The following is a 19,461-nucleotide window of genomic DNA, read 5'->3' on the forward strand; positions in this document are numbered from 1 at the left end:
CAAAGACAGATTTGTTCGTTCTTCTGGCAGTCCATTCAATATTCTTCATCAACACCGTAGTTCAAATGCATCAATTCTTCTTTAGTCTTCCTTATTCATTGTCCAACTTTCACACGCTCATGAGGTCACTGAAAATATCATGGCTTAGGTCAGGTGCGCCTTAGTCCTCAAAGTAACATCTTTGTTTTTCAACACTTAAAAGAGGTCTTTTGCAGCGGATATGCCCAATGCAATATGTTCTTTGATTTCTTGATTGCTGCTTCCCTGGGCATTGATTGTGGATCCAAGTAAAATGAAATCCTTGACACCTTCAATCTTTTCTCCATTTATCATGATGTTGCTTATTGGTCCAGTTGTGAGGATTTTTGTTTTCTTTATGTTGAGGTGTAATCCATACTGAAGGCTGTAGTCTTTGATCTTCATCAGTAAGTGCTTCAAGTCCTTTTGACTTTCAGCAAGCAAGGTTGTCTGCATATTGCAGGTTATTAATGAGTCTTACTCCAATCCTGATGCCAAATTCTTCATATAATCCAGCTTCTTGGAATATTTTCTCAGCATACACTTTTAATAAGTCAGTTAGTCGTACCGTGGTTGCTTGCGTGTTACTGTAATGCTGGAAGCTATGCCACCAGTATTTTATATACCCACAGGAGCACCCATAGTGAACAGTTTTCAGTGGAGTTTCCAGACTAAGACAGACTGGGAAGATGGACCTAATGATCTACATCTACAAAAAAATTAGCCAGTGAAAACCTTATGGATAGCAGTAAAATTGAATGACGCAGGAAGCATCAAAAGAAGATGAAAGGAATACACAGAGTCACTGTACCAAAAAGAATTGGTTGACATTCAGACATTTCAGGAGGTAGTGTATGATCAAGAACTGATGGTGCTGAAGGAAGGAGTCCAAACTGCACTGAAGGCATTGGCAAAAAACAAGTCTCCAGGAACTGATGGAATATCAATTGAGATGTTTCAGCAAACAGACACAATGCTGGAAGTGCTTATTCGTCTATGCCAAGAAATCTGGAAGACAGTTACCTGGCCAGCTGACTGGAGGAGATCATATACGGGCCCATTCCAAAGAAAGGTGATCCAGTGGAATGTGGAAATTATCGAACAATATTAATAATATCACACTCAAGTCAATTTTTGCTGAAGATAATTCAAAAAAACTGTTACAGCAGTACATCAGCAGTGTACTGCCAGAAATTCAAGCCAGATTCAGAAGAGGACATGAAATGAAGGATATCATTGCTGATGTCAGCTGGATCTTGGCTGAAAGCAGAGAATACCAGAAAGATATTTACCTGTGTTTTATTGACTACACAAAGGCATTGTTTGGATCATAACAAATTGTGGATAACATGTGAAGAATGGGAATTCCAGAACACCCAATTGTGCTCATGTGCAAGCTGTACCTAGACCAAGAGAGGGAGTCATTCAGACAGAACAAGGGGATACTGCGTGGTTTAAAGTCAGGAAAGGTGTGTGTCAGAGTTGTAGCCTTTCACCATACTTATTCAGTCTGTATGCTGAGGAAGTAATCTGAGAAGCTGGACTATATGAAGAAGAATGTGACATCAGGATTGGAGGAAGATTAACCACTGTACCGCCACTAAATACCCATTTTCTTATGCAGCAATGACATATTTTAATTCTGGATGTTCCAGAATTAAAATATATTTGGATGTTTGAGAATTAAAATATATTAGGATCTGATCTGCTTGCACTTGGTAAGAGGGGAAATGATATTTGTTCAGATATACACTTCAAATTTGATTTGCAAAATGGGGAAATAATCATATATAGAAGTTAAAAAATGAATTTATAAATATACATGTATAGATTACACACATTTTGTACATTATTCTTTTTTGCCTTTTGTTTTATTGTTGAGAATATTGTTTTCTCTTAGACATGAATTGACAAATTTACTTACAGATTGTTAAACCCGAAGAAGACCTATGTAAAATTATTTCTCTTTATACGATTTCAGGAGACATAAATATATTTCTGTGTCTTCAAATGTATATTAATAGTAATATCAAAAAGCTTCCTTTATGAATTCTACATTCTGCCAAAATTATCTTTCTTGGAATGTTTTTTTGCCTCTTATTTACTAAGGGAAGGGAAAGAAACATTCCTCTCCATAAATTTGCAATGGGAACAAGTAAGTATATGGTGATGTTCCAGTATTCAGTTTTAGCATTTCCACTTTTTTTAGCCTTTTATAAATTCATTTTTGTACACAGCATGGCTACTTGGCACCTCAATAACTCATTAATTTCTTATCTACACTGTACTCCCCCATATCAGAGGATTATTTGTCTTTCTTTGTTATTTTGTAAGTGATCTGTATATATTCTAGGTATAAGTCCTGTGTCAGATATATGTTTTGTAAATTTGTTCTCCAGTCTGTGGGTTGCCTTTTCATTTTCTTAATAGTGACATTTGATGAGCCAGGATTTCTACTTATCAATTATTTTAATGTAGACTTGCTTCTTTTTAAAGTGTGTCCACAGAGACTACACTAGCATATGCTAGATAGGCCTCAAGCAAAAGTAACAAAGGAAAAGAGAAAAAAAAGGTCAATACAGCATGTGTTTCATTGTCACAAAAATCTATCAGTTAATTTGCATTTTTATAGAACCAATTGATTACTTAAAACATCAATTGAATTGATGAGCTACATTGACAATACCTTATATCAAAGATCTGTTGGCTTTAAGTTCGTAGCAATTAGGAAGAAATAGAACTTCAATCAAGATGGTTTAATCTTCATTGGAATCAGCTAAAAGAGATATAAATTATCTTAAATACCATGTTATCACTGTGGTATCATGTTAAATAACTCACATTATTGTACCTTAAATATTACCTAACTTTACTGTTGTAAAGCCATCGCACTTATTGGTGAGGACATTTTCTGGGTTAAATAGCGTATAAATTAATTTCATATCATGGTATTTCAAGAAAAAGCCTAGAGCCAAATAAAAAGGTAGGTAGGTAGGTAGATAGATAGTCAGACAAATTAAATAAATAAGATATTGTTACAGGATGTAGGAACACATAGAGAGTCAGTTGTTTTTATTTTTACAAATAGGATCCTTTAAAAGAATCTAGGAGGCAACTAGCATGATCCTTGGCTTATAGTAACACTTAATAAATTATTTTTATTTTGAAATTTTTAGTGGATTCTTCCACAATAAACAATTTAAAATTATATTTACTAACAAATATTACACATTGGAAAGAAACTCAGTAAAGCTGTGGAAGATATAAATGCTACGATCAACCAACTTGATCTCTTGGACATATACCGAACACTCCACCCAACAGCAGACAAGTCTACTTTCTTTTCCAATGCACATGGAACATTCTCCAGAATAGACCACGTATTAGACCATAAGGCAAGCCTTAACCAACTTTCAGAGATGAGTTAACCTTACTACTACTAAAGGTATTTCAGAGCATAGAAAAGGATGGAATAGTCCCAAACTCATTCTATGAAGCCAGCATAACCCTGATACCAAAACAAGGTAGAGATACCACAAAAAGAGAAAATTACAGACCAATATCCCTCATAAACATAGACACAAAAATCTCAACAAAATTCTAGCCAATAGAATTCAACAACATATCAAAAAAATAATTCACCATGACCAAGTGGGATTCATACCAGGTGTGTAGGGATGGTTCAAAATTAGAAAAACAATCAATGTAATCCATCACATAAATAAAACAAAAGACAAGAACCACATGATCTTATCAACTGATGCAGAAAAGGCATTTGACAAAGTCCAACACCCATTCATGATAAAAACTCTCAACAAAATAGGAATAGAAGGGAAATTCTTCAACATAATTAAGGGCATTTATATAAAGCCAACAGCCAACATCATCCTAAATGGAGAGTTTGAAAACATTCCCCTTGAGAACGGGAACCAGACAAGGATGCCATTTATCAGCACTCTTACTCAACATTGTGCTGAAGGTCCTAGCCAGAACAGTTAGGGTAGAAAAAGAAATAAAGGGCATCCAAATGTGTAGGGAAGAAGGAAAAGTACCTCTGTTTGCAGATGATATGATCTTATACACAGAAAACCCCAAAGAATCCACAAGAAAACTACTGGAACTAATAGATTTCAGCAAGTTTCAGGATACAAGATAAACATACAAAAATCAGTTGGATTCCTCTACACCAGCAAAGAGAACTTTGAAGAGGAAATCACCAAATCAATACCATTTACAATAGCCCCTAAGAAGATAAAATACTTAGGAATAAATCTAACCAGAGATGTAAAATACAATGAAAACTACAATGCACTACTGCAAGAAACCAAAAGAGACCTGCTTAAGTGGAAAAACATACTTGCTCATGGATAGGAAGACTCAGCATTGTGAAAATGTCAATTCTACCCAAAGCGATCTACAGATACAATGCAATCCCGATCCAAATTCCAATTGCATTTTAAAAATGAGATGGAGAAACAAATCATCAACTTCATATGGAAAAGGAAGAGGCCCTAAATAAGTAAAGCATTACTCAAGAAGAAGACAAAGTGGGGGGCCTCACACTACCTGATTTTAGAACGTATTATACCACCATGTTACTCAAAACAGCCTGGTACAGGTAAAACAATGGATACAGAGACCAATGGCACAGAATTGAGAATCCAGACATAAATTCATCCACCCATGAGCAGCTAATATTTGACAAAGGCCCAAAGTCCATAAATTGGGGAGAAGATAGTCTCTTTAACAAACGGTGCTGGTATAACTGAATATCCATCTGCAAAAAAACTGAAACAAAACCCATACCTCACGCTATGCACAAAAACTAACTAAAAATTGATCGAAGGCCTAAATATAAAATAGAAACGATAAAGATCATGGAAGAAAAAATAGGGACAATGCTAGCAACCCTAATACATGGCATAAACAGAATAGGAACCATAAATAACAACACACAAACACCAGAAGTGAAACTAGATAACTGGGAGCTCCTAAAAATCACTTATACTTATCAAAAGACTTCAGCAAAAGAGTCAAAAGGCAACCTACAGACTGGGAAAAAAATTTTGACTATGACAAATCTGATCAGCATCTAATCTCTAAAATCTACAAGAAACTTCAAAATCCCAACAACAAAAAGACAACCCAATTAAAAAATGGGCAAAGGATATGAACAGGCACTTCACCAGAGAAGACATTCAGGCGGCTAACAGACACAGGAAGAAATGCTCACGATCATTAGCCATTAGAGAAATGCAAATCAAAACTATAATGAGATATCGTCTCACCCCAACAAGGCTAGCATGAATCCAAAAAACACAAAATAATAAATGCTGGAGAGATTGTGGAGAGACTGGAACACTTACACAGTGTTGGTGGGAATGTAAAATGGTACAGCCACTTTGGAAATCAATTTGTTGCTTCCTTAAAAATCTATAAATATAAGTACCATATTATCCAGCCATCCTGCTTCTTGGAATATATCATAGAGAAAAAAGAGCCATCACACAAATAGGTGTCTGCACACCCATGTTCATTGCAGCAGTGTTCAAAATAGCAAAAAGATGGAAACAACCTAGGTGCCCATCAATGGATGAATGGATAAACAAATTATGGTATATTCACAGAATGGAGTACTACACAACAGTAAAGAACAATGATGAATCCGTGAAACATAACATGGAGGAATCTGGAAGGCATTATGCTGAGTGGATTTAGTCAGTCACAGAAGGACAAATATTGTATAAGACCACTATTATAAGAACTCAAGAAAAGGCTTAAACACAAAAGAAAACATACTTTGATGGTTACGAGGATGGGAAGGAAGGGAGGGGGTTATTCACTAACTAGATAGTAGACAGGAATTATCTTAGGTGAAGGGAAGGACAACACACACTACAGGGGAAGTTAGCACAACTGGACTAAACCAAAGCTAAGAAGTTTCCTGGATACAACCAAATACTTTCAGGGACAGAGTAGCAGGGGCAGAGGTCTGGAGACCAAGCTTTCAGGGTACATCTAGGTCAGTTGGCATAACAAAGTTTATTAAGAAAATGTTCCGCATCCTACTTTTGTGAGTGTCGTCTAGGGTCTTAAAAGGTAGTGAGCAGCCATCTAAGATGCATCAATTTGTCCCAACCCACCTGGAGTGAAGGAAAATGAAGAACACCAAAGTCACAAGGAAAGCGTTAGCCCAAGAGACAGAAGGGGCCACATAAACTGGAAACTGCATTAGCCTGAGACTAGAAGAACTAGATGGTGCCTGGCTACCACCAATGACCACCCTGACAGGGAAAACAACAGAGAGTCCCTGTTGTAGCAAGGGAAAAGTAGGGTGCAGAACTCAAATTCTAGTAAAAAGACCAGACTTAGTGGTCTGACTGAGACTGGAGGAACCCCAGAAAGCATGGCCCCTGGACTCCGTGTCAACCCAGCACTAAAACCATTCCCGAGGGCAACTCTTCAGTCAAAAATTAGACTGGAGTATGGGACATAAAATGATACTCGCGAAGAGTGTGTTCTTAGTTCAAGTAGACACATGAGATTAAACAGGCAGCTCCTGGTTGGAGGTGAGATGAGAAAGCAAAGAAGGTCAGGAGCTGGTTGAATGGATACGGGAAATCGGGTGGAAAGGAGGAATGTGCTGTCACAGTATTGGGAGAGCAATTAGGGTCACGTAACAATGTATATATAAATTTTTGTATAAAAGACTAACTTGAACTGTAAACTTTCACTTAAAGTACAATAATAGAAAAAAAAAGTTTCCGTAAATTTGTCTAATGGGCTCTCAGATTTTATGATCCCTGACCTGTCCTAAATCAAATGAAGCTAATTAGTGTGAACCACTGAGCTTTCTGAAGGTATTTGTTGGGAAAACTAATGTACCATGTCTTTTGCTGTGTTTGGTGGTTAAAATTCTAAATCACAGAGTTGTCTCAGAAATAGTTCCTGTCCGTATTATATAAAGGCTATTTATGTGAATTCTGGATGTATTTCAGAGAAAGAGACGATAGTAAACATTTACTGTGGTTTCAACCCTGTAAAATAAGTTAGTCCTATTTTCTTTATTAACAGAAGTAGAAACTGCTGTCCAGTGGAGTTAGTTAAATGAGTTTTGAAGACTGAGTGATAATCTGATGGGCCAAGATCTAGCACTCAAGCTGATTCTCAACAGTAAGTTGCACTTAGAAATATATTTGTTCTTTATCTCACCATTGTCAAAATGGAGTTGTTCTTATGCTGAGAATTGTGGGGAAAGCTTAATGATATTAAGACATTCTGTATTTGGTCAAAAGCAAAGAAGAGGGAAACACAAATAAGTGGAAAAGTCAAAGGACAGTTCACCTCAAAATGCTACTCATAAGAAGAATCTTATTTTCTTGATTCCAACTCACAACCAGAAAATGCACTTGTCTCCCACATTTATTTAAAAATTATATTAAATTGAAAATTAAATGTCACTGTAATTCTTTTGGAAAAAGCCAAATAATTAATAATTCATTTATGTTAAGGGTAATCTTTCTAAAAGAATGCAAATAAATCTTATAGACTAAGATAATATTAATCACACACACTTTAGTGTAACTATTATTGTTTAATTTGCATTTCCCTGTTGACTAGGCACATTTCATATGTTAATTAGCCATTTCTTTATCTTCCTTTAAAATTGTTGTTTATTTGAAGTTGTTTGCCATTTTTAAAATTGGATTATTTGTTTTTTTGGTTATTAATTAGTAAGTGATCTTTATATGTTCTGCATACAAATTCTTTGTCAGCTATATGTTTTGTGAATTTGTTCTCCCAGTCTGTAGAGTTTGCTTTTTAATTATGTTAATAGTGACATTTGATGAGCCAAGACTTTTTATTTTGATGAAATCCACCTTATCAATTATTTTAATGTTTAAACTTATGCCATCTCTAAGAAATATCGGCCTATGTATGTTTCGTATGTGTTGTTCTAGAAGTGTAACAAATTTATTTTACATTAAGATTTGTGATCCATCTCTATTTTTTTCATATGAGGTGTGAGGTAGGGGTCAATATGCTTACCTAGTTGTTCCAGCATAATTTTTTCCCCAGTGAATTGCCTCAACATATTATCGCTTTTATGTATTGCTGGACTTAAATGGCTAGTAATTTACAAGACATATTTTGCATCTACATTCGTGAGAAATATTGGACTGTTGTTTTCTTGTTTCTATAGTGCCTTTGTTTGGTATGGAAACCCTGGTGGCGTAGTAGTTAAGAGCTACGGCTGCTAACCAAAAGGTCGGCAGGTTCGAATTCACCAGGTGCTCCTTGGAAACCCTGTAGGGCAATTCTACTCTGTCGTTTAGGGTTTCTATGAGTCGGAATTGACTCAAAGGCAACGGGTTTGGTTTTTTTTCTTGGTTTCTTTGGTATCTGTTCAGGATTATGCTGGCCATCCTATTGTTTGTTTTGTATTTCATGTATTTATTTTCTTTATTATCTTCTTTCTTCTACTTACTTGATTTAATTTGTTTTTCTTATTCTAATTTCTTAAGGTTGTTAGCTTAGATCATTGATTTTATACATTTCTACTTTCTAAAACAGGTATTGAAAGCTATAATTTTCCCTCTAAGTATGGCTTTAACTGCATGCTTTAAAATTTGACATTTTGTATTTTCATTTTCATTCAGTGCCATATGCTTTTTAAAAAAATATTTTATTGGGGTTTGGGTGAAGTTTTACACAGCGAATTAAGTTCTCATTTAACAATTTCTATACATGTTATTCAGTGACATTTGTTACATTTTCCATATCGTGTCAGGATTTCCATTCTGGTTGTTCTGCTTCCATTAATCCAGCTTCCCTGCCCACCCCCCCACCCCCAACTGACCTTCTCATCTTTGCTTTAGGGTAAATGTTGACCATTTGGTCTCATATAGATTTTTTTTTTTTTTAAAGGAGCACATACTCATAGATGATACTGTGTATTTTATGAGCCAGTCTGTTATTTGGCTGGAAGGTAACCTCTGGGAGTAGTTTCTGTTCAAAGTTTAAAGGGTATCTCAGGGCAGTAGTTTCGGGGGTTCCTCTAGTCTCTATGGGTCTGGTAAACCTGGCCTTTTTTTTTTTTTTTTTTTTAGGAATTAGAGTTCTGTTCTAGAATTTTTTCCTATTCTATCTGGGACTATCTATTGTGTCCCTGGTCAGAACTGTCAGTAGTGGTAGCTGGGCACCATGTAGTTCTTCTGATCTCTGGGTAGATAAGGCCATGGTTCATGTAGGCAGTTAGTCCTGTAGGCTAGTTTCTTCTTTGATTCTTTGGTTTCCTTCTTTCTCTTTTGCTGCAGATGAGTAGAGACCAATAATTATATCTTAGATGTATGCTCAAAAGCTTTTAAGACCCTAGACACTAACCATACTAGGATGTAGAACATAACCTTCATAGACTATGTTCTGCCAGTTGACCGAGTTGTCCCGCGAGGCTATGGTCCTAAGCCTTTAAACCCAGTAAACCAATCCTGCGAGGTGTTCAGTTATGTCTTGGAGGTATCTATGACTGTGCCTGCTATGTGCTTTGTTTCATATATATATATATATGAATATACATGCAGCACACACAAACACGCATATACCTATGCCTACAAATACACTTACATATGCACATGTCTATATACACACATATAGCTTGCTATACATGTATATGCATATGTACTTACCTATGTAACTGTTTATGTATTTTTTGGTTGTCACTGCTGTTGTTGCCAAATTATAGATATTATAGCATTTACCAGTCGTGTCTCTTAATCTTGTGTTTTTCTTGTTGTCATCATTTACATTGGTTAAGTTGTGTACACTTCACTTACATTCTGTATTGCCATTCCAATCAACAAAAATAAAAGGGTCTGTTGTCTAGAGACTGATTCCTCCTCCCTCCCCCTCCCATTCCTGGTAACCACCAAAGAACGTTGATTTCTGTATGTATAACTATTTTTGTCTTTTTATAGAAGTGGTATCATACAATCAATATTTGTCCTTTTGTATTGATTTATTTCATTTAGCATAATGTCTTTCAGATTAATCCATGTTATAAGATGTTTTGAGGACTCATTCTTCTTCTTTTTTTTTTTTTAACTGTGCTTTAGATGAAGGTCCACAGAAAAAAACAGTCTCTCATTAAACAGTTAGTACACATACTGTTCTATGATATCAGTTAACAACCCTACAACGTGTCAACAGTCTCCCCACTCGACCTTGGGTTCCCTATTATGAGCTTTCCTGTCCCCTCCTGCCCTCCAGTACTTGCCTCCGCCCCCCGCACCCCAGGCTGGTGTTCCCTTTTAGTCTCATTTTATTTCATGGGCCTGTCCAATTTTTGGCTGAAGCGTGAACCTCGGGAGTGACTTCATTACCAACCTAAAAGGGTGTCAGGGGGCCATACTCGGTGTTTCTCCAATCTCTGTCAGGCCAGTAAGTTTGGTCTTTTTTTTATCATAATTATTCTTTATAGCTGAGTAGTGTTCCATTACATGTATGTACCACCTACAGATTGGGAAAAAAAATTTGCAAAAGATACATCTGATAATATATAGAAAACTTAAACAACTCAATAACAAAAAGACAAACAATCAATTAAAAAATGAGCAAAGGACATGAACAGACACTTGACCAAAGAGAACATTCAGGTAGCCAACAAACACATAAAAAGATGCTTGCAATCATTAACCATTACTCAGTGCCGTCGAGTCGATTCCGACTCATAGCAACCCTATAGGACAGTGTAGAACTTCCACATAGAGTTTCCAAGGAGTGCCTCCTGGATTCCAAATGCCGACCTTTTGGGTAGCAGACATAGCACTTAACCACTATGCCACCAGGGTTTCCTCGTTAGCCATTAGAGAGATGCAAATCAAAACTACGATGATGTACCATTTGTGATGGTTAAGATTGTGTGTCAGCTTGGCTGGGCCATGATTCTCAGTGTTTATATGTGATCACTCCCATGATTGAATCTGCTGTGAGTAGCCAGTCAGTTGACAGGGAGTTTCCTTGGGGCTGTGGCCTGCATCAAATATAGGCAGATGTTCTGGCTTTTTGCTTGCTTTGGATCCTGCAGCTGCCTCCTGTTCATTAGACCTCTGGTTCTTGGGACTTGAGCTATCAGCTTGTCTGCCAATCTTGGGATTCTTTGATCTTCATAGCCTGTGAGCAGAGCCCTGCTCTCCGACCTGCTGATCTTGGGTTTGCCAGCCCCTGCAGCTACGTGAATCAGGAGAAGCCTTGTGGTCTTACCTGCCAATCTTGGGATTCGTTAGTCCTCACAGCCTGTGAGCAAGAGCCCTGCTTTCTGACCTGCCAATCTTGGGTTCGCCAGCCCCTGAGGCTGCGTGAATTAGGAGAAGCCTCTATTCTGATCCACGGACTTGGGACATTCCAGCCTCTGCAATCATGTGAGCTGTTTCTTTGATATAAATCTCTCTCTATATATGTTTGTATGCTTTACTGGTTTTGCTTCTCTAGAGGACCCAGCCTAAGACACCATTTCACCCTTGTAAAAATGGCATTGATCAAAAAAAAAAAGAAAACAACAAATGCTGATGAGAATATGGGGAAACTGTAACCCTTATCCACTGCTGGTGGGATTATAAAATGAAACAAGCACTATGGAAAATGGTATGATGCTTCCTCAAAAAGCTAGAAATAGAAATACCTTGTAATCAAGCAATCCCACTCCTAGATTTATACCCCAGAGACGTAATAGCAGTGTTACAAATAGACATATGCACACCTATGTTCATTTCAGCATTATTCACAATAGCAGAAAGATGGAAACAATCTAAATTCCATATACTTCTAAATTTTTTCTTTTGATTTCTTCTTTGAGCAATTTGTTACTTAGAAGAGTATTGTTTATAAATATTTGTGAGAGTGGGCTTGTAGCTATCTTATTGTTTCATTTTAAAGAACTGGTTATGTTGGATTATCCATGCAAGTTTATAAGCTCCAAAAACCTATTGAGGGAATAGCAAGGATGGGACTCAACTCACTAGGAAAAGAAAACTGAACTGAAGTGACTAAATCAATTTAACTAGTTAGGAAATAATTTGAGTAGTTTGCATGTCTTCAAAGCATACCATTAAGTGTAATTTTTTTCATAAATTTAGTCGTATCTCACCAGTGAAATACTCGTTAGTTAAAAATTTTTTCCTTCTTTATTGTGTAAACACTTAGTGAATATAGATTTTAGGCAATTAGCCATTTTCAGAGAAAAACTCCATTCTCTTATTACTAACTGCAAACCTTGGGGGAAATGGATTTCTGTGAGCCTGTTTCTTACGTCTGTATAGACACTTGAGCTGTTATTAGAGAGCATTTGAAAACAGACTCCTGTGTTTATTCTCAGTCCATGTGGAGCCATCAAATTCTGAAAAAGCAAAGGAAGCAGTCAAAATTTCCAGAATTTATTAGTCAAATTTCTTAAATAACAAATGATTATATCTATAACAACAAGGAACAGGCATGGACTATAAATCTAGATAATGTTCTATCAAGCAATGTTTATTCGAAGTCCAATATTATAATAGTCATATAGTATTATTTTCTTAAAATTACAAGTATTTTATATACAAGCAGTTTACATATCTATTTGCACTGAAATATACAAAAAATATAAGCACATACAAAAAATATAAGCACAACAGAAAAGTAACTAGTATTAAGAGATAAAACTTTCTCTGTCACTTAAAGAGAAACCTTGGGTTATGTACAAACTAACTGGCTGACCCTTAATTTATATCTACTCTAAAATGGAAATAATAATTGTTGGGAGGATAAAATAAGATGATATAAGGGCTATGTCTTGTAAATTGTGAAGTATTATGCAAAAATAAGGTCTTATTTTCATTGCCGTTATACAGCTGTTTCAAGTAGAAATCAAGGAGAATTAATGTGTTAAAAATAAAAATTAAATAACATGGTTATTGTAGTTGATTAGTGTAAGTTCAGCTGTGATCAGGCTATTGTATTTTAGATATTCTGTAACCCTTTTAATTACTTAAATTATGCAGAAATTAAGCAAAAATGCTTACGATAAGAAGATAAAATATGAAGATTTCTATCATCACTTTGAAATAGTTTTCAGCTTTTATCAGCAGATTTTTTCTTATATGTGATTATTCTCATTATCATAGCAGAATTCTGCTCAGATAGGTAGTTACTGAAAACATTTGTTTTCTTATTGAGATCTCCAACTGAAAAATGTCAGCAATTATAGGAAGGAAATTTTTTTTGCTTCTCCTAATTGTGTAGCTGAACAAATTGTTCATGTTAGATTGGAGATGGATGAATAATGTCTTTGATAATAAACGTATATTTCTAACATTTTCACAACAAGAATAAAAGAACTTAGAGCATATTAGAGCACACAACTCTATTTAGCTGTCTAAAAACCTGCCTTTTTGTCATGAAAGTATTTTTGGTTGGTCTTACATTCTCTTTCTTTCACTACCCCACGTCTTCCTTTTCACTCTGCGGATCAAAGGAGTGGGGCAATCTTTTCCTTAATAAAGAGAGTGGCTTGAATACTGGGTCATGCACAAAAACACGGACCACGTGTTAACTGTTACAAGTGCATGAATTCCTGCCGCTCAAAAGTCTTCTCATTCTGGTTGTCAGTCAGTAAATAAAATGTCTCAGCAGCACCTTGATTTATTTGAGAAACTCGCAGGTCTACAGATCTTTATGCACTGAAATAGAGAGTATACATTTTTAAGTTACCAGAAACTTCTCCTGTAATGGAAATATTTGCTTTATGATAAGTAAATTATAGGGGAGAAATCAGAGAAAATTGAATCATATTATAAATACCATTTGAAACAGAATGTATATTTTATATTATTTTCTGCCTCTGGATTTTTTTTTTTTTTTTTGCATTGCCAAATATTTCATGAAGAATGAAATAAAGAAGCGGGCTTTTTAATATCACTTTGTCTATAACTATATGAATGTGATTTAAATAAATTCTACCATATAAGAAGAGACTGACATAATATTTGAGTCAGTCTTTACCTTTAATATCCAGCATGTTAGAAGACATGAAGGGGAGTGTGATAATCAGTATCTAATTTTTGGAATTGGATCTTTCCCTGTCTCACCCAATTATTTTCCCATTATAGAAAATTATATAATCTTTTAGCTTGAGAAAATATGTTTAAACCAGCTTCCTGAATAGTTGTTGTTATTACAATTTTTCCAATTTCTTATCTTTCTTGTTAATTATCACTACGATTATCATTATTATGAACTGACTATCATTTATTTGGTCTAGAGTATGACCCAGAGAGTTATCTTAAAAAGCTTCCCCTATGGCTTGATCATCAGCAAAGTTTAGGAACAACAAGCTAAGGAATTAACTAGTGTTTATCTTGTTTTGTGTTGCTCTTGGTTAGGAAATTTTCTTTTTGATGAAATCTATATTTGTTTTATAAGACAAAGATACCTGCAAATTATATGTCTTTCACTCTTCTAAAAATATGGAATGCAAACGTTATAAATATTATAAAATGTTGTTGTTAGGTGCCATTGAGTAGATTCTGACTCACAGTGACCCCAAGTACAACAGAAGGAAACACTGCCCAGTCCTGCACCATCCCCACAATTGTTGTTATGCTTGAGCCCATTGTTGCAGCCACTGTGTCAGTCCATTTCACTGAGGGTCTGCCTCTTTTTTCACTGATGCTCTACTTTACCAAGCATAATATCCTTCTCCAGGGACTGGTCCCTCCTAATAACATGTCCAAAGTATGTGAGATGAAGTCTTGCCATCCTTGCTTCTAAGGAGAATTCTGGCTCTACTTCCAAGACAGATTTTCATTCTTCTGGCAGTCCATAGTATATTCAGTATTCTTCGCCAACACCATAATTCAAAGGCATCAATTCTTCGGTCTTCTTTATTCATTGTCCAGCTTTTGCATGCATATGAGGTGATTGAAAACACCATGGCTTGAGTCAGGCGCACCTTAGTCCTCAAAGTGACATCTTTGCTTTTTAACACTTTAAAGAAGTCTTTTGCAGCAGATTAGCCCAGTGCAATGACTGCTGCTTTCATGAGCATTGACTGTGGATCCAAGTAAAATGAAATCCTTGACATCTTCAACCTTTTCTCTGTTTGTCACGGTGTTGCTTATCGGTCCAGTTGTGAGGATTTTTGTTTTCTTTATGTTAAGGTGCTTTATGTCAAGTGCTTCAAGTCCTCTTCAGTTTCAACAAGCGAGGTTGTATCATCTGCATATCACAGATTGTTAATGAATCTTCCTCTTCTAAAAATATGGGATACAAATATTATAAAGTACTTACTCTTAAAGATAGAGATATGCATTTGAGTGTTTATATAACTAGAATACAAGGAATAGTCAAAGTCCTCATGTTTTCCATTGTGATGGAGCCTCAGCTCTTCACATTCTGCATTCTATCCACGAGTTCTGTGATACACTCAGTCGTCTGACAATCTTCGGATTTCTGTATTTATGACATGTTCTCTGGAAAGTGATATTTTTTTGGATATCCTACACTGCCCCACACACGTCTGTCAGACCTCATAACAATATCCCAGATAATTTGGAATTAAAGATATTTGATATTTAATAGAAGTTCTGGTTGATAATTGTTGTTGTTGTGTGCTGTTCAGTCAATTCCAACTCATAGAGATGCTACAGGACAGAGTAGAACTTCCCCATAGAGTTTCCTAGGCTGTAACCTTTACAGGAGCAGTTTGCCAGGTCTTTTCTCCCACAGAGCCAATGGTGGGTTTGAACCACCAAACTTTCAGTTAGCAGCTGAGCGCTTAACAATTGTGCCACCAGGGCTACTCTGATTGATAATACGAGGCTATAATTACTCAATATATAGCTCAAAGATTTATTCTTTGGCCAATGCTAGTTTGAGGGTTAATGCTTAGAGATGCTGAGATAAACAGGGTGAAAATACAAAGAAATGAAGCTATTGCAAGTCTCCAAGTATGCTATAAAATGGGGGAGTTAGGAAAACAGGGCTTCCACAATATATTAATGGATTCTAATGGTTTCTACATTAACCAATTTAAATGTGACTGTTTAAATTTAAATTGATTAAAACGAAAAGTTCAATTCCTCAGTTGCACTAATATTCTAAGTGCTTAATAGCCACATGTGGCTAATGGCTACATTTTGGACAGCACAGACGTAGAATATTACTATCATCACAAAAAATGCTATTGGACAGCACTGGTGGACCCAAACCAGTCATGCAGCTAGAATAATAGTCTGTACAACATTGTCTTTATTGATGATACTTAGTTCAGTTAGAAAATTCAATTAAATTTCTTTGAATGTTAATAACAGTTTGAAATCTAACAGTGGATAGATTCAAACCAATGATAATGATAATTATAATAATAGTAATAATATGTCCATTGTTTATGTTTATATATTTTTTAAGATTTTAATTACATGACTGATTTGTTTTATCCACACATTTGTATGATTTATATAATAATCTTTTCCCTTGCTCTACAATGTAATGTTTATTCTAGTGTTGATGGACAGATTGTTTTCAGGTTGCGACTAGCACAGATAGTGATGTGATAGGACTTCACAAATAGCTATGAACCTACTTGCATATTTCGTTTGGTAAATATATGTACACATTTCTGTTGAGTGTTTACCTAGGAGTTACTGGAACACACCAAGGTTGTCTCTGCCTTAGCGTTTGTATTTGCTTTTTCCTCTGCCTTGGATGTTCTTCCTTAGATGTTTTTATGGATGGATCCTTTTCGATGTTAAGTTCTTAGATCAAACAGTAAATCACAGTAAAATTTTCTCCATGTATCAAACTAAATCAGTGCCATACCCATTCCCCTTCTCATCACACTTCTTTATAGCATGTATCATTATATAATTGTATTGTTTGATTATATACTTGTCTTTCCCAGCATTAGAATATAAAGCCCACGAGAGCCCTTGTATGTCTTGTTCATGAGTGCGTATTGCCTAATAAGATGCCTGTCATATAGTGTGCCCTCTGTAAATATCTGTTAAATGAATAAATGAAAGAATTAATTCACCACACAAAAAGGACTCTCCTCTTATGTCTAACTTGTATCATGCCAATATCCTGCTTCCAGCCCCCTAATTGTACTTAAAACATGATGCACACTCCTTAGCAAAAGCTTGAAAGCATAACTGCTATAGCCTTTGACACTCTCTTTAGTCTTAGCTGATGCCACGCTCTCCGTTGCTCATTCGTTCAAACCTTACTGATCTTCATTTCTGAAACATATCAGACACTGTCCTGCTGCAGAGTCTTTGCAGAGGCTGCTCCCTTCAGTGACAAAGCTGTTTTCCTCTCTTTTGACTTCTCTTCCTTTAGGTCCCAGTTTACATGCTATATTTTCAAAAGGTGTTTCCTAACTCTTCCATGTATTCTTTATTCTTTCATTCTCTAAGTATTTACATAATGACTGTTATAGCTTATCATTATTTTGTTGGTTTCTTTTCTTTTCTATCTTCCCCATATAAATAATAAGCTCTTTGAGAGTAGGAGTATATTTTAGTTATTTTGTATTCCCAGTGCCTGGAATACTGTTTGGCATATATTAGGTTGTAAGAACACCATGGGGGCAATGTCTGGCTGCCTCTATCTTCACAAGAGGGAAGGATAATCAAGATCAACAGCCCAAGCTGATTTCTATGAGGTGGAGGTCAGATATGCCTTCTGTCTCTGCCATCTTTACCAATTCTGACACCAGTCATCTCTTCCATGGCACTCTCTACTTCACTGCTGGGTTCAGTAATTCATTGCAGTGACCACGCAGAACTCACAGACAATACTCACAATTATGGGTTTCTTAGGAAAGTTACAGTTACAATTCAGACTCAGGAACACTCAGGATACAGTTCTTCATCAGGACAGTCTCTTCCCAGCCATGCTTGCAGGTACACCTTTCCCTGGCCCTCAGCCTCTGCCCGAAGACACTCAGCTTTCTCTCTCCATGGGCCGGGAAGCCCACTATGCCAGGTTTCTGCTGCTGGGTCTTTGCTGCTGCTTATCTGCCACTGCTTCTTGCTGTCTTCAGGGTTACAGCTTGCTCTCTGTCTCCTGGGTCCAGGAGCTTCTCAGCAAGGGATCCCAGGTCCAAAGGGTGTGCTGGCCCTGGCTGTTGTTCTCTCTCCCACCTCTGGCATGACCCATTTCAAGCCCAGTGGGAAAGCAAAACTGACCAATCCCTTTGGTGGACCACAATTGCCCTATCTGCACAGTCCCGCCCGGTCACTTGGGTGGAAGTTAGAAGACCATGGTGAGAAAGGCCACACAAAAGCAATCCATTGCACCACATAGGTGTTTAATAAATATACATTGAAGACTTTAATTAATCTCTATCCAGTGTTTTGCCTGTGTAGGCATAAGGACTCAGATGTTTCGGAGAGTGGAGTTAGAAAACACTCCTATTGATTGCTTGGTAAATAAACTGTCAGATGGAGAATAGAGTGCAGGAAGTTTATTGGGGAGCGTTCTTAGGGTTAACATGGTGTGGAAAGGAAAGAAACAGGATTGGGCAGAGAAAAATATTGGGCTTCAATGCAGCCGCAACAAAGGCTTCAGCCACCTCCATAGAGAGCTATGAATTTGGGATGACTCTTTAGTTTTCCTGAGGTGGGGTTAAGAGCCAGGCCTTTACATCCCCACATTTACAAACAATTGCGAAGGTGTTAAGACCTTGGTTGCTCTCTTCACCTGAGACTAATTCCAAGAGAGGGCTGACAACTAAGATCTGTCTGCTGGCAGTACTCTAGCAGTGAGGAAATAGGTCCTTCAGTCCTGAGGTGATGTTTGGGTGGAACAGGATGACATACATCTCAATCTCTATCTACCATAACCACCTCAGTGTATGTAATTTTGTCCACTGATTTTAATGGGGGCCATGGAAACTTACTGGAAAAAAATATTTAAGCCAGACCCCAAATTAGCCCACAATATTCAAATATATTTTATAGCTTTAAATGTCATCAAAACGAGGCTTGAATCTAGAGAATAACAGGCCACTGAGGAAACTTATGTAAGTAAAGGACATGGAATCATAAGCAAGATGAAGGAATGTGAGTATTGGGTCACAGAACAGTGTGTCAGCTGATACTGGAATCCTATGTGACTTAATAATTTGACCAGTCTGTGAGAAAGGAATTTTCTGTGCTTTGCTTCATGATAAAATGGTGTATTTTACTCCCACCAACACTAGAGGTCAAGCACATAAGTGACATTACAAATGGTGGTAGTGACAACGAGGAAAATTCAGAAGGGTGCTTCTGGGTGAGAGACTAAAACGGTACAGTTCAGGTTTCACTAGCTATGACAGTAAACGACCACCAATACTGATGTGTGGACAAAAGTAAGTGCCCTTGGAGGTTTTCAGAAATTGAGGATAACGCTCTAAAAGTTTGGATT

Source organism: Trichechus manatus, unplaced genomic scaffold (genome assembly GCF_000243295.1).
Source record: "Trichechus manatus latirostris isolate Lorelei unplaced genomic scaffold, TriManLat1.0 scaffold00086, whole genome shotgun sequence".
NCBI lineage: Eukaryota > Metazoa > Chordata > Mammalia > Sirenia > Trichechidae > Trichechus > Trichechus manatus.